At 41.7% G+C, this 26,936-nt stretch overlaps 2 pseudogenes; one reads left to right on the top strand and one right to left on the bottom strand.

Annotated features, from left to right (window-relative positions):
• LOC116764975 lies at positions 1 to 6,907 on the top strand (annotated as a pseudogene).
• Positions 6,908 to 12,020: 5,113 nt separating this feature from the next.
• The window catches only part of LOC116764974, a 42,646-nt pseudogene continuing 27,730 nt past the window's right edge, over positions 12,021 to 26,936 (bottom strand).

The raw sequence follows: 26,936 nt of genomic DNA, 5'->3' as shown, positions 1-26,936 counted from the left end.
ATGGTTGCTGTGGTTTTAGATGCTAAGGGAGTTACAGACCCTCCTGTAACTCTGCAGTGCCTGCAGGAAGCGGTGTCAGGGTGGTGGAATATGGTACAGGGGGTGGTGAATCCTTTTGGCAGGTCTCTTCTTATAGTCCTTGACATTGGCTGCCTATTTGGGAAAGTCAACTAGAGACAACAGCTCATTTGGAGAGGCCCCCTCCATTACTCCTCTGTTTGGGGCATGAGAACCATTTCGATTTGCAAGATGAAATGTTGCGAATTCTGCATATGTAGGCACTTGAAATTCCCTAGACCCAAAAAATGTGAAGGTCAAATAGAATAGGAGACTCACTTTTTGAAGCCTCAGTACAAAATATGCATGGAAAATTTGAATTTATTTTGTATTAAGTATTTTGGGACAGTTGCTGCTAAGGGCAGTGTGATCTGAATGATGAACCAGATGTAGGGCTGAGGCTCCAACCATCAGTCATGCATCCACAATAGGCATGTAAGAAATTAACACGAACTTGAATTAGTATTTGAAGCCTTTCCTCAAAGTACCTTTGTTTAAAGGAGAGAAGAACCCCATCCATTAAGTGTCACAGGCCAGATTACTCTGTCACCTGCTATGGCATCTCCATAACTGTCTGGAATGCCACATAGCTTGTTACTTTGTTTTGGAGAATTCCTACCTGTGGTAACCATACTTCCTTTGTCAAAGGCCCCCACGTCTCTGCCTTCCTGATACTCACCATTGCTTGACTTCACCCTACCGCCATATACACGAAGGCTGTAAAGAGAAAAAGAGACCTTCAGAGCTGGGAAGGGACCAGCTAGTCCAGTAATTCCAAGCTGTGCTCCTACAGTGCCCTAAGCAGCCTGCACAGAGTTGGGACTTAGAGCTGAGGAGAGCCAAACTAGGGGTGCTCAAAGCTCCTACCAGCCTTCACCCTGCCCTGCTTCAAACAAAACAGAAAAAGATATGAAACTCAGTTACATAGTCCATTCGCTTTCCTTTCCAGGTAAGGAAATTGGAATCTGAAGAGCTGACTGCCTAGATACAAAGCACATCACTGTGGCAGTGACAAAACTGCTCTAGAAATGGAGGATTTCTGGGAACTGCAAGTCCAGCCCTCACATGTGAAGGAGGGAGTTAAACGGCAACGTAAACCTTCTGAGACTGAACCAGGAAGAAATAGAAAATATGAACAGACCAATCACAAGCACTGAAATTGAAACTGTGATTAAAAATCTTCCAACAAACAAAAGCCCAGGACCAGATGGCTTCACAGGCAAATTCTATCAAACATTTAGAGAAGAGCTAACACCTACCCTTCTCAAACTCTTCCAAAATATACCTGAGGGAGGAACACTACCAAACTCATTCTACAAGGCCACCATCACTCTGATGCCAAAACCAGACAAAGATGTCACAAAGAAAGAAAACTATAGGCCAATATCACTGATGAACACAGATGCAAAAATCCGCAACAAAATACTAGTAAACAGAATCCAACAGCACATATAACGGATGATACACCATGATCAAGTGGGGTTTATTCCAGGAATGCAAGGATTCTTCAATATATGCAAATCAATCAACGTGATACACCATATTAACAAATTGAAGGTGAAAAAACATATGATCATCTCAATAGATGCAGAGAAAGCTTTCTACAAAATTCAACACCCATTTATGATAAAAACCCTGCAGAAAATAGGCATAGAGGGAACTTACCTCAACAAAATAAAGGCCATATATGACAAACCCACAGCCAACATCATTCTCAATGGTGAAAAACTGAAACCATTTCCACTAAGATCAGGAACAAGACAAGGTTGCCCACTCTCACCACTATTATTCAACATAGTTTTCGAAGTTTTAGCCACAGCAATCAGAGAAGAAAAAGAAATAAAAGGAATCCAAATCGGAAAAGAAGAAGTACAGCTGTCATTGTTTGCAGATGACATGATACTATACATAGAGAATCCTAAAGATGCTACCAGAAAACTGCTAGAACTAATCAATGAATTTGGAAAAGTTGCAGGATACAAAATTAATGCACAGAAATCTCTTGCATTCCTATACATTAATAATGAAAAATCTGAAACTGAAATTAAGAAAACACTCCCATTTACCATTGCAACAAAAAGAATAAAATATCTAGGAATAAATCTACCTAAGGAGACAAAAGACCTGTATGCAGAAAATTATAAGACACTGATGAAAGAAATTAAAGATGATACAAACAGATGGAGAGATATACCATGTTCTTGGATTGGAAGAATCAACATTGTGTAAATGACTCTACTACCCAAAGCAATCTACAGATTCAATGCAATCCCTATCAAACTACCAATGGCATTTTTCACAGAACTAGAACAAAAAATTTCACAATTTGTATGGAAACAGAAAAGACCCCAAATAGCCAAAGCAATCTTGAGAAAGAAAAACAGAGCTGGAGGAATCAGGCTCCCTGACTTCCGACTCTACTACAAAGCTACAGTAATCAAGACAGTATGGTACTGGCACAAAAACAGAAATATAGATCAATGGAACAGGATAGAAAGCCCAGAGATAAACCCACGACATATGGTCACCTTTTCTTTGATAAAGGAGGCAAGAATATACAGTGGAGAAAAGACAGCCTCTTCAATAAGTGATGCTGGGAGAACAGGACAGCTACATGTAAAAGAATGAAATCAGAACACTCCCTAACACCATACACAAAAATAAACTCAAAATGGATTAAAGACCTAAATGTAAGGCCAGACACTATAAAACTCTTAGAGAAAAACATGGGCAGGACACTCTATGACATAAATCACCCCAAGATCCTTTTTGACCCACCTCCTAGAGAAATGGAAATAAAAACAAAAATAAACAAATGGGACCTAATGAAACTTAAAAGCTTTTGTGCAGCAAAGGAAACCATAAAGAAGACCAAAAGACAACCCTCAGAATGGGAGAAAATATTTGCAAATGAAGCAACTGACAAAGGATTAATCTCCAAAATTTACAAGCAGCTCATGCAGCTCAATATCAAAAAAACAAATAACCCAATCCAAAAATGGGCAGAAGAACTAAATAGACATTTCTCCAAAGAAGATATACAGATTGCCAACAAGCACATGAAAGAATGCTCAACATCATTAATCATTAGAGAAATGCAAATCAAAACTACAATGAGATATCTTCTCACACCGGTCCGAATGGCCATCATCAAAAAATCTACAAACAATGAATGCTGGAGAGGGTGTGGAGAAAAGGGAACCCTCTTGCACTGTTGGTGGGAGTGTAAATTGATACAGCCACTATGGAGAACAGTATGGAGGTTCCTTAAAAAACTAAAATTAGAAGTACCATATGACCCAGCAATTCCACTAGTGGGCATATACCCTGAGAAAACCATAATTCAAAAAGAGTCATGTACCACGAAGTTCACTGCAGCTCTTTACAATAGCCAGGACATGGAAGCAACCTAAGTGTCCATCAACAGATGAATGGATAAAGAAGATGTGGCACATATATACAATGGAATATTACTCAGCCATAAAAAGAAACGAAATTGACTTATTTGTAGTGAGGTGGATGGACCTAGAGTCTGTCATACAGAGTGAAGTAAGTCAGAAAGAGAAAAACAAATACCGTATGCTAGCACATATGTATGGAATCTACAAGAAAAAGAAAAAAAAAGGTCATGAAGAACCTAAGGGCAGGACAGGAATAAAGACGCAGACGTAGAGAATGGACTTGAGGATACAGGGAGGGGGAAGGGTAAGCTGGTACAAAGTGAGAGAGTGGCATGGACATATATACACTACCAAGTGTAAAATAGATGGCTAGTGGGAAGCAGTCGCATAGCACATGGAGATCAGCTTGGTGCTTTGTGACCACCTAGAGGGGTGGGATAGGGAGTGTGGGAGGGAGGGAGACGCAAGAGGGAAGAGATATGGGAACATATGTATATGTGTAAATGATTCACTTTGTTATAAAGCAGAAACTAACACACCATTGTAAAGCAATTATACTCCAATAAAGATGTTAAAAAAAAAAAAAGGTCAACCTAACTTTGTAAAGCTTTGGTTTCATTCAGAGATTTTAACTTTTCCAAGGATGTGCTTGCCACCTTCTTTAGATTCTTGGTTTCTGGTACACAGCTTTGGAGAATTGTCCGTGCTGTGTCAGGAAAAAAATTCAATAGCAACTTTCAGTTAGTGCTTCTCGTGCCAATGTGACGCTAAACACAGGGAACTATGGTGAAGACTGTGGCTTCTAAGGCTTATCTTAGTCCAAACCTCCCTTCCCACACTTTAGAGAAGGCCACGATGAAATGACAAACATGCCTAATCCATGTCCCACAGTTCCTGGGTGGCAGCTTGACTTGCGATGGTGCTTGAGACCCTTATTGTTATTGGTCCCCCGCCTAAATCCATCTCTCCTTTAGACCCTCCCTCTCCAACTCCAGACTATTATCAACTGTCTACTTGACATTTCCACTTGCTTGTTTAATAAACACCTCAGACTTAACAAGACAAAGGTGAATTTCTGGTCTTCTCCCCAAACCAGCTCCACCCAAGCATTTTTCACCCTGGATAATGGCAACTCTATCCTTCTGATTACTTAGACCAAGACCCTCAGGGTCATCCTTGCCTCCTCTCTGTCTCACACCCTCCATCCACTGGATCTGACCAGTTCTCACTCCCTCCACTGGCTCAGGCTGAGCCACTATCATCTCCTCTCCTGTTTTGCTTTAGGAGCTTCTTAACTTGGCTTTCTTTCTGCCTCTGAACCTCACTTTCAGTCTATTCTAACAAAGTGGTCAGAGAGGTCCTTTTTAAAAGTAAGTCAGATCATGTCATCCTTTCTTCAGAACACTCCAATGACTCCCCATTTCACTCAGAAATTAAAAGATCTGCCTTCTTTATTCCCCACCCTCTTCCATATCCCATTGATCCAAGCCACACCCTTCCAAGCCGCCCCCAAGTCCCTCCATGCCCTTCCTCTTCCACGGTCACCCCCTCCATGCCTCACCCCCATAACTTCTCTGGCCTCATCGCTACTACTACTCTTGACCCTCCCCATCACTCCACTCTGGCCACACCAGCCTCTGAGCTGAGCCTCAAACTCCCTTGGTGTGCTTCTGAATTAGGCAATTTGACCGGCGGTCCTCCTCTGCATGGATCACTCTAGCCAGATTTCTAACTCCCTTACAGCTTCAGGACTTTGCTCCAGTGTCCCTTTCTCAATAATCATCCTAGCTGAATCATCAGGGAAATATAAATAAAAACCACAATGAGATATCACCTCATACCTGTCAGAATGGCTATCATCAAAAAGAACACAAATAACAAATGTTGGTGAGGGTGTGGAGAAAAGGGAACCCTCTACACTGTTAGTGGGAATGTAAGTTGGTGCAGCGACTGTGAAAAACACTATGGAGGTTTCTCAAAAAACTAAAAATAGAAGTACCATATGACCCTGCAATTCCACTCTTGGGGATACATCCAAGAAAAACAAAAACACTAATTTAAAAAGATACATGCACCCCAATGTTCATAGCAGCATTATTTATAATTGCCAAAATATGGAAGCAACCTAGGAGTCCATCAACAGATGAGTGGATAAAGAAGATGTGGTGTATATATACAACAGAATACTACACAGCCATAAAAAAGAATGAAATTTTGCCATTTGCAGCAACATGGATGGACTTGGAGGGCCTTATGCTAAGTGAAATAGGTCAGACAGAGAAAGACAAATACTGTACAATATCACTTATATGTGGAATCTAAAAAATATGACTAATTAGTGAATATAACAAAAAAGAAGCAGACTCACAGATACAGAGAACTAGTGGTTACCAGTGGGGGGAGGGGAGTGGGAGGGGGAGGGGCCCCATGGGGGCAAGGGAAAAAGAGGTACAAACTCTTAAGTATAAAATAAGCTACAAGGGCTTCCCTGCTGGCTCAGTGGTTGAGAGTCCGCCTGCCTGAGCCAGGGGACACGAGTTCGTACCCCAGTCCGGGAAGATCCCATATGCCGTGCAGCGGCTGGGCCCGTGAGCTATGGCCGTTGAGCCTGCGCCTCCGGAGCCTGTGCTCTGTAACGGGAGAAACCACAGCAGTGAGAGGCCCGTGTACCAAAAAAAAAAAAAAAAAAGCTACAAGGATATATTGTACAACAGGAGAAATATAGCCAATATTTTATAACTATAAATGGAGTATAACCTTTCAAAATTGTGGTTCACTATATTGTACCCCTGTAATATATAATATTGTACAGCAACTATACTTCAATTAAAAAATAATTTAAAAAAATTTTTTAAGAAAAAAATCATCCTAGCTAAAACGGAAAAATACCTGCCACCTACACAGGACTCGCCCTACGCATTCTTGCCTGTGGCTGTGCATAGCGAGCGGAATTTCCAGAGAGAGACCTGCGGGAGGAGCTCTTGGAACTCTCGCGAGAGCCGAACCCCAAACGGTGCGCCGGAAGTCCACGTTGCTCCCTGTTCCCTGGACCGCGGTGCGAAAGCAGCACGATGCTTAGTGACTCTGAGAGGCTCGCGGAAGTCCGTCAGAGCCCTAGCAGCCTTCCTGAAGGTCCAGGAGGCCGAAAGTGCCTGAATGGGTGGGCGCTGTCAGCCGGGCAGGCCTAAAGCGCTTGCTCCCGACCATGAGAACTGGTTCTGCACACCGCGTGTCACCTGTCCCTCCGGGGCAGCGCTGGAGCGGCTCCGTGACTGAGTTGCAGGGGGGCGGCTGCAGGGAGGCGGCGTCCTGCCTCAGCCTAGGCTCCAAGAGCGTGGCCCGTGGTCCTCCCAGCTCCGGGGGCGCCGAAAATGGTGGAAAAGGCCCGAGGTGGGGTCCACAGACTGACACCGCAGGAACAGAGAGGTCTGGATGGGATCGCCGGGTAAGGTGATGGCTGACGACAAGGAGCATTCCAGTAAGTGATGCTGGGTTAGTAAATTGCCTCATTCGTTAAAAAAAAAAAGAGAAAAGAAAAAGAAGGAATAGCTGGGTTCAAGTATATGTCCTTAAAGTTTTGCCAGCTATTGCCAAACTACCATACAGAAATATTCTTCTAGTTCACAGTTTCACGAACAGTGTGTTAATTTCTTTCTCCAAACCCTTGATAACACTGTCTTATTAAAAAAAAAAATCTTTGCCACTCCTATAGGCCAACAATTATATGTTATTACCGTTTTAGCTTATGTATCTTTGGTTACTATTGAGGATGAACATCTTTATTGATAATTTGTGATTTTTACTTTTATGAATTGTTCTTTGTTTTTTTAAATTGGCAAATTATGAAAACTCTTTATGCATTAACCATTTCCTAGCATTTCACGTTGCACCCGGTTTACTTTTTATCTTTTTTTTATGGTGTTTTTCTGGTCATGTGAAAATTTTAAGTGTTTAGAGAGTTAATTCTATCCACCTTTTCTTTTATGGGATCTAGTTTTGTTTTGCTTAAAAAAGTATCTCTCCCAAAAAAAAAAAAAAGTATCTCTCCCTCCTCTTCATATGAATATTTATCCATATTTTCATCTAAGTTTTCTGTGGTTTTATCATTTCACAGAAATCATTATATATTCTGGAGTTTATTCAGGTTTAATAGGTGTGATAGGTCGCAAAAATAGCTACAGTTCTCCATGCTTCTCAGTACCACCCCTCTCTGCAATGTCAAGTTGAGCTCTGCCCGTGAGGAGGTGGAATCTGTTTCCCTACCTCTGAAGTCTGGCCTTGTGACTTGCTTTGACCAATAGAATGGAATGGGAGTGACAATGTGTAGATCCAAAGCTAGACCTTAAGAAACCCTTTGTGCTTCTGCGTGCTCTCTGGGAACCTTCCTGGGCCACACATGAACAAGCCTGCTGGGTGATGAGATGCACGGGGCCTTGTTGCTCTCGATCACTCCAGTTGACATCAAGTCAGCTTACAGAGATGTGAGTGAGGTCATCTTAGATCCGTTGGTCCCTAGCCAAGATATCAGCTGAGCAGTAGCTGAGGGCAGCAGAGCCAAGACCTGAAGAAGAGCTGCTCTGATGAGTCCATCCCAAGTTGCTGACCCACAGAAAAATGAACTAAATAAATGGAGGTTGTTTTTAAGTCCCTAAGGTTTGGAGATTGCCTGGTTGTATAGCAAAAGGTAACTGATGTATGAAGTAGGGAATCCTATTTTATTTATCAAGGGTTAGCATATGGTCTAATACCATCACTGAATAGTTCATCTTCTCCCCACTTATCTGAAATGTCACTTTTATTCCAAATACATTGTCTTGGTTCTGCCTCTGGGTTCTCCATTATGTTCTGTTGATTTGTTTCTCCTTTGTTTAATAGGCTTGCTCAATTATATGTTTCAATATCTGGAAGGATAGGTCTCACTTCAATACTCTTTTCTCCTACAATTCTTAGCTATTCTTGTATTTTTATTCTTCCAGATGAGCTTGGTATTATTTTTTCATATCACAAAAATATATATGTTGGGCTTTTGTGTGGGTGTTATTAAACATAAAATTTGAAAAGTATTGACATTTTAAAAATATTGAGCTATCTAGAAATACAATATTTTGAATAATTTATTGTCATATTTTATATATTTCAAAGAATTTTATAGTTTTCCTTATGTAGCTTTCTCATATTATTAAATTGACGCTTGGGTATTTTATATTAAAAGTAGGATTTTTTCCTTATATTTTATAGCTGATTACTTTAAATTTTTAGGAAAACTATCGACCTTGATATATTAATTTTGTAACTGACCCCCTTACCAAACTCTCTATTTCTAGAAAAATGTTTAAAATTGGGTTTTTTAGCTATGCAAATCATAGCATTGCAAATAATGATGACTTTTTCTCTTTTCCTATGTTTTTTCCCTTTATTTTGTCGTTGCATCTTATTGCTTTGGTTAGCACTTTCAGAATAATGTTAAAGAATAGTGGTGATGAGGTCATCCTTTTCTGAATCTTGCCTGTATTGTTTCCTTTAAACAAGATAATAACTCTTTGAGAGCAGGCTCCATGTCTTGTCCTTTTATTCTTTCTCTCTTGATTCATAGCACAGCGCCTTGCTTATATTTGGCAATAAGCAAATATTTAGTAATTTAAGGTGCAAACACTTATTGCAGATCTTCTTTGTGTTGGAAGTTGTAGAAGGAACTGGGTGTACAAAGATTAAGATAAGGTTCCCAGCTTCAGGGACTTTTAAGTCCATTCATATTGTACGGACTTTGTAGTTGGAGAGAACCAGGGGCAAACCTTGGCTTTATGTCCTACCTGTTGTGGGACTTTGAAAAATTTACGTCACCTTTCTAAATTTCAGTTTTATCCCCTTGAAAATCTGGAAATTGTAACCCTCTTACAAGTTTCTTGGGAAGATTGGACAATACATGTATAAGAGCATTTAGAAGAATTTCTGAGTAAATGAACAGAAACAGGAAATACAGGAAGAAGAGCTATGGTAGATGGGGGAGAACACAGGCTCAGATTTGGACATGCTGAGTTGAAAATGTCTGTGGAACTCTAAATGGAGTTGTATATTGGGCAGTTGATTATACAGATCTGGAATTCGGAGAGATTTAGATTTATGAATGTGTTACTTAGGTCCTTAATGTTTCAAGGCCCAGAAAAATCACTCTGGTCACTATAAAGAGGATTTTTTGTGGGGTGAGTGGGTGGCAGGAGAGGGGAAATACATATGAAGCTAAACTGAAAATGGAAAGCCACCAGAATGGAGACAGCTCAAGGATGAGAGTTATCAGGAGAGGCAAGTGCCACAGAGTGGTCCAGTGAGCTGGGGATGGAAAAGTGCACTGATGTTAGCTGTTAGACGGTCTCTGGTGTCCTCTCAGGAGCAGCTCCACCACTGGAGGGTGGGAGAGGAGGGCTGACGGCAGTGCAGGTGGGAGGTGAGAAGGGAGAAAGCAGCTCTGCAGGGAGGATAGAGACGAGCGCCATGCTATCTGTTGGCTTGGTGGGTGGTTCGTAGCTCAAAGCCACGCAATATCCATGGCTGGGGTTCAGATATATCTCTGGGAAACTCTTCTGTGAATGACCACATCTGAGCCTGTTTCTATTGAGGGCTGAGATACTCCCTTGGCAGGCAGTCAACAGAGTGTAACCCCACTTGGAGATGGAATGCAAGGTGGCTTTGACACACTGAGGATTCCAGAGAATGCAGAGTACCTTTGGCTTCTCAGTGGTTCCAGAACATTAGCACAGTGGACAAGGTGTTTATCAGGCTGCAGTGCTTGGCAAATGGGACAGTACCTGGCAGAAGAAGCAGGTTCCAGGTATGGCCATGCGGTTCAGTGACAGCAGCAGTGGCTGGAGGATGCAGTGGTACCTGGAGGAGATGACATAGGTGCTTCCCAAAGCAGGCAGGTTCCAAAGGTGTGGTGGTGTCTTATGTCATCAGAGGAGATGATGGGCTCCACCTGATAGCTGACTAGGCTTTCCTGTGAGTACATATAAGAAAGGGCTTGGGGATTCTCAGAAATACACAAGGGGGCCTTGAGGGGTTTAGGGTATTGTGTGGTAGTTAAGTATAAGAGCCAGCAAAATGTGGGAGATGAGTAATTCCTATGATCCCTTGTGCCCCTATGAGCTAGGCTGTATGTGAGGCAACATGGTTACCAGATAAAGAAATTGTTCTAAATAGGCCACAGGAGCCCTAGCAGGTCAACCATTTGCTACTGTCTCAGGGATTGTCTCTGCATGGAAAGTGTTTTAGCAGGACATGCACACACACGAGCTCTAGGGTGAAATAATCTGGGAAAGTGAGTTAAAGAACATTGAACAGGTTTTCGTATATAGATTCTTTTATTAAGGGTCTCTGGTGTCCTGATCCATTCAAGTTATATTTCTTGAACACTACTAGGTATCAGGTGAACTAGGTACAGTGAACACCACAGGCATGGTCCTGGTGGTCTAGAAGGGCAGACAATGCTAATATAGACTGTGAATCTCTAGGAGGAAGGGTAGAGTATTCAGCATTCCCCAAATCTATGCCATGAATTCTTTCTGGAGGAATACCCTTCGTGTTTGGGATACTGCAATATCAAAGTAAAAGAAGTAGGAGGAAAGCTGGCAGGTGAGGTATGACTATTTGGTCTCTGACTAAAGGACATAAAACAAGTTGAAACAAAGACAAAGAAAGAAACAATGCACACCATAGAAGGTGTTTATAAATCAACAATAAAGACCAAATGGGGGTGAGGTGAGAGAGAGAGATTCTGAATTGCTCCCACCCTCCAGAGCCCTTCTCTCTCTCACTCTCTTTCTGCTTGAATTGCCTCCAAATCATTTGAAAACCTCTATCTCCCCTCTCACATATATACTTGATACTTAAACATTTTTAATCATAAGCTTAAATAGTTATAAATGTGCAGTTACCAGATTATTGCATGTGTGCTTCAAATATATTTTTGAAGCTGTAGATTTGAGTTATCTAGTCATAAAATATGCCCACCGTGTAATTAATCCACAAAACTATTCCTCATTTTCAACCCGAACAGCCAAATCTTTCTGAAAAAAAAAATGTTCTTCATGTTTTTCAGATACATTCCTTTGACAGCCATTCCTCTTCTGAATTCTTGTCCTAAAGTGGAGGGAGCAATATTGTACACAGCATTGCACACAGCAATAGAAGACAGGCTTAGAGACTGCCATCAGTGTGTCACTGAGATGAAATGAGCGTTAACCTCCTTCAGTATTTCCTACCTTACTTGCTCTGCTTTGCCCTCAAGGGAGATGCTTTCTCAAACTGTCCATGGGTTTAGTGACCTGGAGGTTTTCCCGACCTGGGGCACTGCTCCAAAGTCAGACTGGGTGAAGGCTGAGTCTTTCCTTTGTGAGGAGGGAGACTTCTTGTGAAAGGGGAGGTGGCAGGTGACCCTGCCCCCCATCAGAGCCTGTGTGGGACAGTCACTTTTAGGAAAAGACATGGAAACTGAGGATCTCGTGTCCATGCCCGTGTGTCCCGCGAAACCCTTTCTATCTCCTAACACACCTGTACCCAGTTAAAACACTACTGGTGAACTAGCCGGAGAGTAATGGAAAGAAGCCACTTCTGATTAAGCTCATGGTCAGTGCAGAGGCTTGGGGGCTTTATTCTTTCTCGGGAGGCACTCGTAAATTCAAAGCCCAGTTCAGCCCCCAGTTGGGGGGATGCATTTGCTGGGTGAGGAACCCAGAGCTGGAAGTCACAGACATTTGGGTTGGGAGGGAGGGGGCCCATCATCAGCACCTGGGGTTTTATCCTGTTAAAAAAGAAATTCTTATTGTGTCCGAGTTGCATTCTTCTGCTTTCCCCTCCTCTCTGTTATCAGGTGCCCCTACCTTCCCCAGCCCCCAGGTTTCAGCGTAGCAGGCTGATCTGTACCTGCACCAGTCTTCCCCTTGCTGAGCCCACCAGTGTCACGGAGAGGCATCCCACCCACCCTGTCCCCCACCCCAGGGCAGCCGTTGCCCCAAGTGATCTGATATCCACATTTCATAAAACCTCCCAGATCCTCTTAGCCTTTCAGCTGTAAGAGAGTGGATCATTATCTGAATATTCCCCCAGCTTCCTTCAATTCCCTCTTATAGTCAACTTGCAATGTTGACTTTTCCCCCCTAAGTTGTCAAGATGTTTTATCTCTACTGCAAGAGTGGAACTTCCTAGGGGCAAGACTTTTTTCTCCTTACTCATTTTTGTTTCCTCTGAAGTACCAAGAATGGGGTGTCACACACGGTCGGTGCTTAACAAATATTAGTTGAATCAGTGAAATTGGAGGTGACATAATATACATATAAGTATATGAGCTATGCCTTGATAAGACTCAGGTCACAAATATAGAATGAAATTCATATAAAGACAAATATGAAGACCAAATTTACAGCCGAGGTTTTTAGTGGTTATAATGGCTATTACTGGCTATGCATTACTGACAAGAAAATCCATGGAATCTGAGTGCGTGGCTCCTTATTTTGATAACCACATTTTGTGATTAGGATGTCAAGCCTGAAACTAGAGACTGAAGCCACCCCTGCCTCTGGGCGTCAGATGGCGCTCGCACACCATTAGAGAAGTTTTTGCAAACTGCCTCAGTCTGAAGTTTCTGTTTTACCAAAGGGGAGGGCTGTGGCTTTCGCAAAAAATTGCAGCAAATTGATTTCCTGCAGTCTTCTGGGCCAGAGGTCAGTTCTCCAAAGCGGGGGTTTAATACACACGCAGGAAAACCTGATTGTAAAGCACCCAACTCAGGCTGTGTTGAAGGCCAAATCCTGTTTCTGTCAATGCAGCGACACTGTCTCTTCTTGCTTGGTCTTTGTGCCTTTTAAACAGCTTTCTTACCGAGAACGAAAAGACCAGACGAAAAGCAGAGAAAGAGAGCTAGAGAGAGAGGGTATTGTCTGGACTTGGGAATCACTGCTGACCTATAGAGAAACCCAGAGTGCAAGTACTTTGGACAAATCACTTGCCCTGAGCAAGCCTGCGTTTCATCATATAGGTAACGATGAGGATGCTGCCTCAGTGCTTTCGGATCTTTGGGGAGGTGAATTTTTACTGTGTTTTGTCAGCTCTTATCTCCTTACTCTGCAAGAACAATGGTGCCTTGATCGCTCTCCTCCTGCTTTCTCTTCTCCACCATTCCTGGAATCTTCATGATCAGTCTACAGGGAGGAAGTGATTAAGGCAAAACACAACACAACACAGTGCGACAGCCTGTGTCACTCACCATCTGAGCCAGTGTCTTCCCTGAGCCTCAGCTTACGTATCTGTAAAATGAGGATAATATGTACTTGGAACAGTTTTTATAAGAATTGAACAAAATAATGGATATATGGTGAAACATTTGCTTTCTTATACCTCTGAGTAAACAACAGATAGAGACTAACACTAACCAAGAATTTGAGTCTAAAATCTTCACTAATTCATTTTTAGTCTCATTACTTCTAAGCCATCTCATTAGTTTCTCTTCACTTAGGCTGGTTCTTTATGACATGACTGGTTTTCCATTCATTCTTTTATGAAACAAATATTTATTGAGCACCTAATATGCTCCAGGCACTTTACTAGGTACTGCTGAGTATACCACAACAAGAACAAAATCCCTGACCTCATGGAATGCATATTTAGTGGCAGAAATAAATAATAAACAAGTAAACAAATAATACATAATTACATATATTTACTGTGAAGGAAAAAAAACCTAGTGTTTTGGTTTAAAAAACAAAAAAACACCGGTCAGTTAATAAACAGTGACTGCTCAAATTGAAAAAAAAAAAAAAAACAAAAAAACAATGGGGCTTCTCTGGTGGCACAGTGGTTGAGTCCGCCTGCTGATGCAGGGGACACGGGTTCGTGCCCCGGTCCAGGAAGATCCCACATGCTACGGAGTGGCTGGGCTTGTGAGCCATGGCCGCTGAGCCTGCGCGTTCGGAGCCTGTGCTCTGCAAGGGGAGAGGCCACAGCAGTGAGAGGCCCGCGTACCGCAAAAAAAAAAAACAATGAGGGGAGGGATATCTTAGGATGGTCAGGGGAGGCCTTTTTGGGGAGGTGAACTTAAAATACAGAGGAAATAGAGATGAAAGTGAATACTTTCCTATGGAATAGACTAGGAAAACATCCATGGACACCTGAAAATTTTTATTTTTATTGTCCTTAAATAATAAATACAGCTATGTTTATAATCATGTAATAAAACTATCCATTCTATAGCATTTTGCAGTTTATATAAACATATTTCTTTGGGAGATTTCATCAAGTGTATCTTTTACCCTACTGCTTTACTTTCAGCCTGGTCCATAGTAGGTACCCAATAAATGCTTGTTGAATGAATAAATGGTTATAAAAATCCCCCAGTGTAGGCAAGGCAGGGGTTGCTGCACCATTTCAGGGATGTTGAATGACTTGTCCCTGGCCTAATGGTTCAGAAGGGAATGGAACTAGAGCTAGAATCCTGACTTTTTTTTTGACCTTTGGCAATTTTTTCAGTATTTTAGTCTTTAAAATTAAAGTCTCATCTTACATTTATGGAAGTTCTCTTCAATATATTAGAGTGTTTAGGTGAGATACAGTCCATATGTCTGATGGAAAACCAGTGCAATCTTGTGGGGAATAAGTTGTTTTTAGATAACACTGATCTTAATCCAAGTGAAGTTGTCCACACCACCTATATCCTCCACCCATAAAATCCTGGACAGGTTTAACCTGCCAATTGCTGATTCTTGAGTGTGTTTCACAAGCCCACGATTAGCTCCAAAATACGAATGTTTCTATGAATTGTTATGAAAGGATGATTCCAAAGCTTCAGGAAGGGTGTGGTGGCAGCATCGTGCATATTGTAGAAAGTCCGTATTTCAGGAATGCGAGTGGATCTCTTCACATTCCCATTTATATTCACCCCTCCTCTGTAGGAGGTGAAGTTCAGAGAGATCTTATGGGTATCTCATGTGTTGGTGGATTAGTAGATAACTAAAGAAGTGTTTGAATAGGGACTTCCCTGGTGGCACAGTAGTTAATAATCTGCCTGCCAATGCAGGGGACACGGGTTCGAGCCCTGGCCTGGGAAGATCCCACATGCCACGGAGCAACTAAGCCCGTGCACCACAACTACTGAGCCTGCGCTCTAGAGCCAGTGAGCCACAACTACTGAGCCCACGTGCCACAACTACTGAAGCCCGTGTACCTAGAGCCCATGCTCCTCAACAAGGGAAGCCACCGCAATGAGAAGCCCGTGCACTGCAATGAAGGGTGGCCCCTGCTTGCCACAACTAGAGAAAGCTCGCGTGCAGCAATGAAGACCCAACGCAGCCAAAAAAAAAAAAAAAAGCCTGAATAGAGCGTCTTGAAGGTAAGATCTCTGATCAAAAGAAAAAAAATCTCGTGGGGATCTGGAATGCCACCCAATGGCTTTGTTTCCTCATTTTAGGTAGAATCTTTGCCTGCAGTCTTTCTTTGAATACAGATCTACGAATCACTGCTAGGTCCTGGGAGAGGTGCAAAGAAGAATACAAGTGTTCTTCCACCCAGTAAATAATTTTTTTTCTCCCTCCCTCCTTCCTTCCACGAGTATTTCCTGGGCACACACTATATGCCAGATACTGTGCTAGGCTCTGGATGAATCAAACAGCTAACGTTTTGAATGCTCACTGTGGACAAACACTGACTGTTTAAAGTGCTTTTTATGAGTTAACTCATAGACTCACAACCTCCCTTGATAAATCAGAAAGGGAGGTCCAGAGAGGTTAGGTGATTTAACCTGAAGTTACACTGCTAGGATTCAAACTTAGGTGTTCTGGCTCCAGAACCCGGGCCTTCACAGGGTCCCTGCCCTAAGCTCCTAGCCTAGTTGTGGGGACAGAAATGTAAAGAGATTTGTAACTAGCGTCTAGCAGGGCTGTGATGGAAGGGGAAACAGAGAGGACTCCTGGAGCTGGCTGCCTGGAGGAGCTGGGAGCCATCACCAGGCATGAGACAGTAACTCTGGAGCCGTAGCTTAGTCACAAACAAAACACAAAAAAGCACCTCTTGTCTTCCTCAGTGACTCGCTTTGCTGTTAAGGTGTATCACTCCACTGAGGTTACTTCGGTAATGCAATTTTTAATTCTTGTAAAAGTAATATAAATCAAGTACTGATTGAAGCAATGAGCGCCATTTGGGTTTGTGAGACTTGGCAGGTATCCCACGTGTAAAGAGTCACTTTGTGCTCTTGCTTTTGTCTCTCAGCCTCTTTTGTTCTCTGGGTCGGTTGGGGGGTTGAGCCAGGGTGGAAATCTTGAGACACTGTTCTCTCTCCCAGGACCGCATGGACGTGACTAAAACCACCAGAAATGGAAAGGGAAATTGAAGGGGAAAGGGGATGGATAAATTCAGCCACGCCATTGTGAGACTTTAATCTGTTCATTCTCTGCGCGCTCACTGTCCCTCAAAACCTTGCACCTTCCGTCTCCTTTCCCTGAAGTACAATGTCATCTCTTATTCCTGCCTGTCCGTGGTCCCGAAAGACCCGGCTCGTAGCCTGCCTCTTCAAAAAGCCTCCCTAACCTCCAGCGCCATCTCCCTCACGCCACACTCCTGTGGTGCTTAAGGTACACACCACTCGTCTCACTAGTGAACAGACGTCGCTTTGGAATAGCTGGTATTTTCATATTATGACATCATATTTCATATCTCTTCAAATTCAACTCAGTACTCTTTTTCTTGAACAGAAGATTCTAGTTAACTATACATCTAGGGTAGGTCTTCCTTTTAAAGCTGAGGAAATCTTGATTGTGTACCTGTAAATTTCTCTCCTTTTAGGCTTGTCAGCAGGTCAGTTTTCCTAATCCTATTTTGCTCAAAAATCAGTTCCTCTTGTGGTGGACTCCTAACACTTTTGCATAAACTTTATTTATATAGAAGTTACAAAAATTTATAGGTATCAGCATGGTTGTTGCCTTTTTTTGAGAATATTGCATTGTTTTACGTACACTTAAAATTTTTTTCTCATAAAATACGCATAGCGTACAATTTACCATCTTAACCATTTGTCTCTCCTTTTAAAATCTCCAAGGTTTTGAGCTAAATAATTTGAATACATTTATTTCTTTTTATGTTTCTGATATTTCATAAATGTATAGAGTTCCATGTATCAATCATTAAGTATATCCTACTGGAACATTCTTGTTTCCTTTTTTGCTGTTTTATGATAGAAATGAAAACACATATAAGGAATATATTTACATAATAAATTCATAACACTTTAATTTTTGTGTTCCTAATTAATTTTGGGTCCTGCAAGTTGAACTGATAAGTTCCCAGTTATGGACAACTGCATCAGGCTCATCACCCTCTTGCTTTTCACCTCCACACTTTTCTAGGTTTCAGATATTGTCAATACTTACAGCTGCGATTGAATTATTTTTGATATTACATTGAATATTGTGATTTTAAATGTAAATAACACTAATAATATGAATACTACTACTAATAGTAACTAACACTTTGTCAAGTACTTGCTATGTTGCCAGGGATTTTTTAAAGTGATTTACACAGATTGACTTAGGCACTCAAAACATTAATTCCAGTCAATTCACGTGCTGAGTAACACTTTATACCGTCTCATGAAGTTAGACCAACGATAGATGCAGGTGTCTCTTGTCCTCTCCTGGCTTTGCTCTTGGGATATAAGGCACAAATATTAAAGTTCACCAAGAAGGGAGCAGCAAACTATACTAGATTGGAAATTCCTAGAATTATTTATTTTTGATATCCCAAGTTATTATTTGGCATACAAATGTTTGAGAAATAAATTAATGAATATTATTTCATTAGAGCCCAGTAAAGTATAGGATCCTGATGGGCTTTGAAATGGCAGGGGAAACAGCTGTGCGGGGAGCTGAGTTTTCAGCTAGAACTTACCTGCTGTTAGGGAGGTAAGTCAAGGAAAACATCTATTCCTGTCAAGGAGAAATTTAAAGTACATGGTATTGGCTTCATGGATGATTGCAAATGTCAAAATTCCATTAATTTGATTTTTAAAGTTTAAGGTATTCTGCCATTTGGTTACTCAGTATGTGAATAGAATGACATTTATTCTACTTGGCTCTCTGTAAGCTGCACATGCACATTTGTTTGAAGGGTATAATTTATCTCTTTAATGAGTATTTTAGGAGCACACCACGTTGGGCTGAATAGGATGTGTGAACTGCAGGAAAGGGACTCTGATATTTAGACTCTAATGGAAGACAGACCTGCTGGACATGAAAGTCTTAAGTTATAATGAAAACCAGTGTGGGATTAAGTGGCAATGAGTGATAACAGACAAGATGATACATCTACATATATTTCAGAGAAGGGAGAGGATGGTCAGCTAAGGCCTGATGAGGAAAGTAGGATTCTGTTTGGACTTGAATTGCAGGGAAGGGAAGAAGAGCTTCCTTTAAAAGTGGAGGTGTGTTGTGACCCAAAGCAGGAATTCATAATGTCTGTTTTTGAGGTAATGTAATGATTTTTTCCTGGCTGGAGTTTTTCTTTTCTTTCTTTTTTTTTTTTTTTAAGGTTATTCATTGGGCACTTACTACATGCCAGGCATTGTGTCACGTATTAAGGTGCATCGTTTAACTTAATCCATCTTACCGCCCTATGAAATAGCTATTACTAAATCCAGAGAGGACACTCAGGTAAGGGAGGTCAAGTCACTTGCCCAAAGTCAGCAACAGATCTCAAGTCTCTCCCTCACAAAAGTTTGTGCTCTAACCCATCTGCTCCCATCCTAATTTGTTCAAAACGAAATATAACCCAAGTGTCAGTCTCTCTCGAAGACTTCTCTTCCTTTAGTATATTTGGGGATAGGTGGTCTTATCTCATGTTTCCCCTGAGTTATTTCTCCGTAGCACACATTCCCACTCACTTCTTTCAGCTTGGCCCTGAGGTTCTGCTTACTTCACGGGTGGTCACTGTTTGGACACTACAGCCATTGTCCTCTTGATATGGCGCTGCTGCCGTTGTGCTGGCTTCAGCTGAATGGTGGTGTGGAGAAGGACACAGTATCTTTTCCTGCTCTGTTGCTTAATTCTTCACTATATCACCAGCACGAAACATCACTGAAGGAATAAACTGGAGGTTATCTTAGTTTGGATGTAGGTTTAATCATAGAAACAGAGACCCACCATTAGTAATGGCTTGACTATGGTGGGAGTTTCTCTACCGTATGAAAGTCTGAGCTGTTAAGGTTGCTCTCCTTCATGACAGGGATGGGGGCCCAGACTTCCACCTTGTTGCTGTGCCATCGTAAGGCAGCTGCATGTAAGGTCCAGTGTGGTGCATCATCATGTCTATATCCTAATAGTCTTTTCAAGGAATGGCCTGGAAGTTGGACGCATCACTTTCACAACCATCCTGTTGGCCAAAACTTAGTCACATGGTCCTGCCTAGCTGCAAGGGAGGCTGGGGAATGCTGTCTGTATTCTGGGTGGCCAAGTAGCCAGCTGAAACTCAAAGGTTCTATTACTATGAAAAGAGGAGAATGAATATTGAGGAATAGTTAGCAGTCTCTGCCACAGAGGGAATGATTACAAAAGAAGACTGTGAAAAGACCAAACTATTAAAATCTTCGGATTTGGGAGGGATGCAATCCTCTAATAGACATTGTCTAGGTACAATCTTTGCTCTCAGGTGTGACTTCTTTCAGAGAGAGAGAGAAAGAGAGAGAGAGAGGGAGGTCCTAAGTACATCTTCATTCTTTTAAAGGACTCTGGGTACTCCTTCTTCCACAGAAGTAGTTCTCACCCTTGGATCTCTCCTCCAGCACTATCCTTAGACACGACAACCTGCAGCCATACCTTTGCCAAATTCTGTTTTTTTTTAATCTAGAGTTACCCATAAGGGACATGAACGGAAAACCCCAGATGTTATAGAAGAGTGTTACAAATGCAGCCAAAGTGGCTTTTTGCTTCACATCATTGGTGGGTTTTTTTTCCAGAAACAAAGTAGAAATGAATGTCTACCTTGCTTAGCTTCTACCAGCAGGTTCTGAGTCTCCACACAATGGTTCTCAAACGTGGCCATCGGCTGGGACCACTGAGGGAATGTTTAGAAATGTCAGTGCCTGAGTGTCTCTCCCAGGGCTTCTAAGTTAATTGGTCCTGATCATGGCCTGGGCCTCAGGATTTAATAGGCGATTTTAGTGCACAGCTGCTGTTGGAAATCTGTTCTCTGCCTTTTCATAGGGATATTTCCTGAAGGATTCAATTCTGAGTTAGTGACTTATTTTTAAATGGTTCTGGGACTTCCCTGGTGGTGCAGGGGATGGGACTCCATGCTCGCAATGCAGTGGGCCGGGGTTTGATCCCTGGTTGGGGAACAGGATCTCATGTGCCTGCCACAACTGAGGAGCCCGAGCTGTAACCAAGACCCCGCACAACCATATATATATATATATATATATATATATATATATATATATATATATATATATATATAAAATGGTTCTAAAAGCACTTATACTTGGCTGGTAGAGAGAACAATTAGTGAGCAGCATTGAGAATTGGGTAGAATTAGAAATAAAGTTGAGATTCCAAACCCTCTGGATCCAAAGTGAAGTGACACATAGTTGCACGATGGGTGGGAGACAAGGTGACTGAACCAGGCAAGATCAGAGTGAGAGCACATCGTAGTGAGGCAGATGTAGGGGCAGATGTAGGAGGGAAAGGGTGAAGGGGTAGGCTCTGCTACTCCAGTCTTCTGAGGTAAAGTTCTAACCAGGAGGATTTAGATTGCCGATGGGCTTTGGAAAAGTGCACAGGAAAGCAGGAATCCCAGGTGTGAGAGTAGAATTAGAATTCCCCTCTGCCAAGCATCCCTCTTTCAGAGCTGCTTGGCTGGTCCTGTGTGCACTGAGGGGCTGAGAAAATAAAGGTTGAACACACCCTCCCTCTCCCATCCCCTCTTCTCTACAAGCTTCTCTGCCAGGGGACTGTGGACAATTCCTACTCAGAGCAGGGGGATTTAGATTTGACTTGGAATTGTAAAATTTCCAAAATCACTATTTACAGCTCTGCCCTGTTGGTTCAGTTCATTTCTGCAATCCAGGGGTTTTAAGGGGAGCTTTTAAAAATGGGACAGGAAGGAGAAGTTGAGGAATAGGAGAGAAAATTCAAATTGGTCACTTTTGACCTATTAAAATTTGGAGACATGGAGCCAGGTGGTGATGCCTGGATTAGCAGCGTTAGTCTTGCTTCACTTGAGTCCTCAAAGTTATTTTTGCTCTTTGTAGATACATTTTTCAGGGGTTGAACCCGTGTCCCCTGCATTGGCAGGCCGATTCTTTTTTTCTTCTTTTTTTAATAAATTTATTTATTTTATTATTATTATTATTTTGGCTGAGTTGGGTCTTTGTTGCTGCACGCGGGCTTTTCTCTGGTTGCGGCGAGCTGGGGCTACTCTTCGTTGTGGTGCGTGGGCTTCTCATCGTGGTGACTTCTCTTGTTGTGGAGCATGGGCTCTAGGCACATGGGCTTCAGTAGTTGTGGCACGTGGGCTCAGTAGTTGTGGCTCGTGGGCTCTAGAGCGCAGGCTCAGTAGTTGCGGTGCATGGGCTTAGTTGCTCCGCGGCATGTGGGATCTTCCCGGATCAGGTCTCAAACCCGTGACCCCTGCATTGGCAGGCGTATTCTTAACCACTGCGCCACCAGGGGAGCCCGCTCTTTGTAGACATTTATTTGGTGTTTTTCTGCATCTCCTTGCTCTTCGATAATGGGTAAGATCTGATATATGTCCAGATGGAATAATATTAAATGACTATGTTTTGGCTCATATTACATTTTACATTTCTGCCTTGTAATAGTCTGCTTTAGTAGAATATCAGATTCTTCATTTCAGTGCAACGCAACCATCGAGTTTGGCTTTTCTCCAGTTTTTTCGGTTGGACACTAGTGGCAACAGTGTGTAAAATTTATACTTGCCTTGGACCCCTGTAGTTAAGGGTTCAAATCATTCTTTTTGAAAAATTACTTAAGATCTCTGAGCCTCAGTTTCTTTTTTGTAAAATGGGGATAATAATAGTCTCTATTTTATAGAGTTGCCGTTTATACTGCTGTTTAAAAAATTATTAATATTATTTGGTTTTTACAAAAACCTGTTTTAGGACTTCCCTGGTGGCACAGTGGTTAAGAATCTGCCTGCCAATGCAGGGGACATGGGTTCGAGCCCTGGTCCGGGAAGATCCCACATGCTGTGGAGCAACTAAGCCCGTGTACCACAATGACTGAAGCCCATACGCCTAGAGCCTGTGCTCTGCAACAAGAGAAGCCACCAAAATGAGAAGCCCACACACCGCAATGAAGAGTAGCCCCCGCTCGCCACAACTAGAGAAAGCCTGTGCACAGCAACAAAGACCCAACGCAGCCAAAAGTAAATAAATAAATAAACTTATAAAACAAAACCAAAAAACTTGTTTTACAATGCTGGAACAGTTTAGGCAATGACTAATAAAATAATATTGAACTAAAACTCAAAGTATAAAATAAAATACCAATACTGATGTAATACATGATTGATTAATTAATAAATGGAGGGAGACTGAGCAAATCTGTGCAGAAGAATTGCAAGTAATTCCGAAGTCCAATCCATTTTTCAATCCCAGGTCAAAACCAAAGTGTCTGATGGTAAACAAAAACGTTAATTTGAAAAAAAACCTGGGATATCCTCAAGAAATCTTAACACCTAATGATGACAAGTTAAACATGGAGAAGTCAGGGATGTTAGAGGGAAACATTCTCTCTTCAAAAACTATAAAAACAACGCCAATAACTTTCTACTCTGAAAAACTTGAAGTTTTTTCACGTTTGTTTTAAATGATTTTAAGTTCGCAATCCTTTAATACAGTGTTTTGGCTGATCCTTTAGAGTCTTTATTTTTTCCTTTTAGAAAAATGAGGCTGGAGTAGTTGTGTTTTTCTGGTGTCAAAGAAAGTAGACTTTGACGATGTCATTCCTCCTCTTTCCCTGCGTCACCTACTCTCCCCATCCAATACCACGCCCCCCAACCAGAGTATTATTTTATGGTTATTCACCAACTCTTCCTTTAGCTAAAGAAAATATTTTTGGAAAAGTGAAAGATACATGTTATTCTCCAAAGTTTATTTCTGTTTCCATTTTGGACAGCCCTAGAAAAGATGGGTATATTTGAAGGTGTGAAAGGGATCAGGAGAGGATCTGGGAGAAGGCGGCAGTCGGTGTGTCAGGGGTTTGCACTCTTGTTAAGCAAGGTCTCAGCCAACACTGCTTCTGACCTGCGTCCCTCCCAAAAGAGGTCGTGTTTGACAGCTTTGCGCCATGTGTGCAGGGCGTGTTGGAAGTTTGTATTTCCATAATGCTTCTTAATGAGTGCTTTCAACAATGCTCACTGTCCTAGTTTTGAGGAACCAGTCTTGTTAATTCTTGTTTCATGTGAAATAGTTTAACATCAATGCCTTACTTACGTCAAAGACCTAGGAGCAAAAAAGTGTGACGAGATAATTTACTGAAATATTAGCTGATTGTTTTCTCCTGTTATTTCCCCTCTTCTCTATTTGAGGAATATAGCCTGGTCTAGATTTTGTTGTTGTTGTTTTTTGGCTCAGAGATTTTTGTTGGATAGAAAGGAGAAGCAACGTTTCCTTCCTTCCTTCTTTCCTCCTTCCTTTGTTCCTTAGCTAATGGCCAGAACAGGGAAATATAACCGTTATTTTGTAATAACGATAAATGGAATATAATCTATAAAAATATTGAATCACTATGTTGTACACCTGAAACTAATATAATATTGTAAATCAACTATATTTCAATTAAAAAAGAGTTAATGGTAATGTCCTATGAGGAGAAGGGAAATAGATAAGACCTTTAAGGGCTTGGAGAAATCGAGGCAGAAGATTCTCCCCAAACTCATAATTAAGAGGTTTGAGGTCTCATGGGGGAATAAATGCATTGCTTAGTAGGGGCAATAGCTGAGGAATTGGGGAGACCCCAGAAAAATGGCACCTAGGGGAGAAGAGACATTAAGCATGAGGGTTGCCAGTCCAGGTAAAGATCCCTAGTGCCCACGTATGGCAAGGAGGCCAACTCTCCTGCCCTTGTAGGACCACTCCGGGCTTGGAGGATGTTCACCCAAAGTTCTTCCTGCCTTGTCTGCATTCCAAGTGACTCCATCAATCTGGTGCAGCCTGGGAATGGAAGGGGTGCTCTTCATGACTGGGATGAAATGCAGGCTTGGTGCCATATTAAGTTGATTAAAAGGCAATAAAACAGCAATATTTGTTGAACACCTGAGCTTGTGGACTGAGATTCATATCTGCTACACTAGAATTAATTCATGGCTAATTGGTTTAAGGGGAAAATATTGATCTTTCACACCAAAGGCAAATGTTTGAGTAAGCCCCGACAAAAGCAGGAATTGTATTAATTTCATGTATTAAGGGAGAAGAGAAGGAAAAAGCATAAGTAAATATATAGGGTTTGTTTTTCTGTAAAAACTCAGGGTTCCAAAACCCTAGTCAGAGTTTCTTTTACAGAATATACACATTTTTATTTTATTTTATTTTTGTTTGTTTGTTTTTTTGCGGTACGCGGGCCTCTCACTGTTGTGGCCTCTCCTGTTGCGGAGCACAGGCTCCGTACGCGCAGGCTCAGCAGCCATGGCTCACAGGCCCAGCCGCTCCGCGGCATGTGGGATCTTCCCGAACCGGGGCACGAACCCATGTCCCCTGCATCGGCAGGCGGATTCTCAACCACTGCGCCACCAGGGAAGCCCCCTCACATTTTTAAATTCTAGGGATTTGCAATCATTTTGGGCAAGTTTTAGGTGTGAATGGGGAGGGAGTCATTGACTTACTTCCCGATTGGTTGTCCTTTCCCTTCCATATCCAGCTAATGCACTTTCTCATCTCTGGAAAGAGCACTGGACTGGGAGTCAGGACCCTGAATCCCAAACCTTGGTCTTGGGCGAGCCATTTTACCCTGAAATATGTGAAACCGAGGGTCTTGGTGTACGTGGGAGTTCCCACTTGTTGGGATTGAGGATGGGGAGTCAGCTGTGGGGAAATGCGTAGAGCGAAGAGCACTGGACTTGCTCTGAGGACCGAAACTCAAAGTTCGGCTTTTAATACTTACTAGCTTTTATGACTTTTGGCAAATTATTTAATTTTTCTCAACCCCAGTTTCCTAAACTGGAAAATGATCCTTATTTTTTGTGTGTGTGAGGATGAAATGAAATGCTGTATGCTGGAGTACTTTGTAAATTATGAAGTACGATACAAATTTAAGGCCTTATTAGCAGTCAATCAACATAGATTTTTGAGAGCCTGAAATATGTTGCTTGGCTCTAGAGGAGAGATGAGAGGAGCCTCAGACGACTTCAGGTCTCAGTGAACTTTTCGTTCAGTTGAGGACAGGAAACAATCAGAGGACACTTAGCAAAGGAAAACTTTTAAAAAAGTTTTATTGGGGCAGGATGAGAAAATAGCTGGGGCATATTATTAAAAAATTATGACCTTAAAGTAAATAAAGGCTAAATTATTTGCCAAGCCTTCTAAAATTTGCCAAAACAAACTCAGATGATCTTTCATTTAAAAAATTTTTTTTTCCTGGAACTTTATATATCATAGCAGCAAACAATTCCCATCCTAGTCAGAAAATGCAGAAAGCTTCTCTGGGTGAGAATCTCCATGCCTGTTAAATCCCAGATCAGTAAAGATTCTTACCTTTTTGATTTCTTGAAAGTGGCTTGCCTGCCAGCAGTGTGTATTTCTGGAAGAAATGATAGTAAGTTCAGGTGTCCCCATGCTTTACATAAATTAGTCTGTTTAATCCTCACAACAGTCTTATGAGTTAGGCACCACCATTACCACCAGTACCCCTGCTTCATAGAGAGGAAACTGAGGCACAGAGGAATTTACAAGCAGTTGAGCCTGAACATGAACCTGGGCAGCCTGATTCCAGGGCCAGTATTCTATGCATTAACCAGTATTCCATGTTGCTGCCGAAACACAGCATCATCTCTGATCTTAACTTTTGCTAACAATGAAATTTATGTTCTGTAGAGTGTAGAATACCCAAAGTTCTCAAAGGCAGTTTTTTTTTGAAACATTGTTTTATTTCATTTAAGGTGAGAATATCTATGACAATCTGTTTGTTCATTGTTGGTGCCATCAGTGAAGACAATATCCCAGGAAGATTAGTACTTTCCTTTGTGCTAAGGATTCTCTAGAGTGATGATACTGAGATTGTGAGTCCTAAACTCACATATAAGTGACAGAAGAGAAAAAATTAAACAAAGAAAAAAATGGAAACAACAGAATGAGATCTTGAAAAGACAGAGTAGAAAAGCAACATATGTCAGATTTATTTTAACACAACTCACTTGAATTCAATGCATATTGTGAACAGTTTGACTGAGGTACTTGAATTCCCAGAGAATTTTTTCTTTCTATTAGTACATCCT

Source organism: Phocoena sinus, chromosome 14, assembly GCF_008692025.1.
Source record: "Phocoena sinus isolate mPhoSin1 chromosome 14, mPhoSin1.pri, whole genome shotgun sequence".
Lineage (NCBI taxonomy): Eukaryota > Metazoa > Chordata > Mammalia > Artiodactyla > Phocoenidae > Phocoena > Phocoena sinus.
This window is presented reverse-complemented; position numbering and strand designations above follow the sequence as displayed.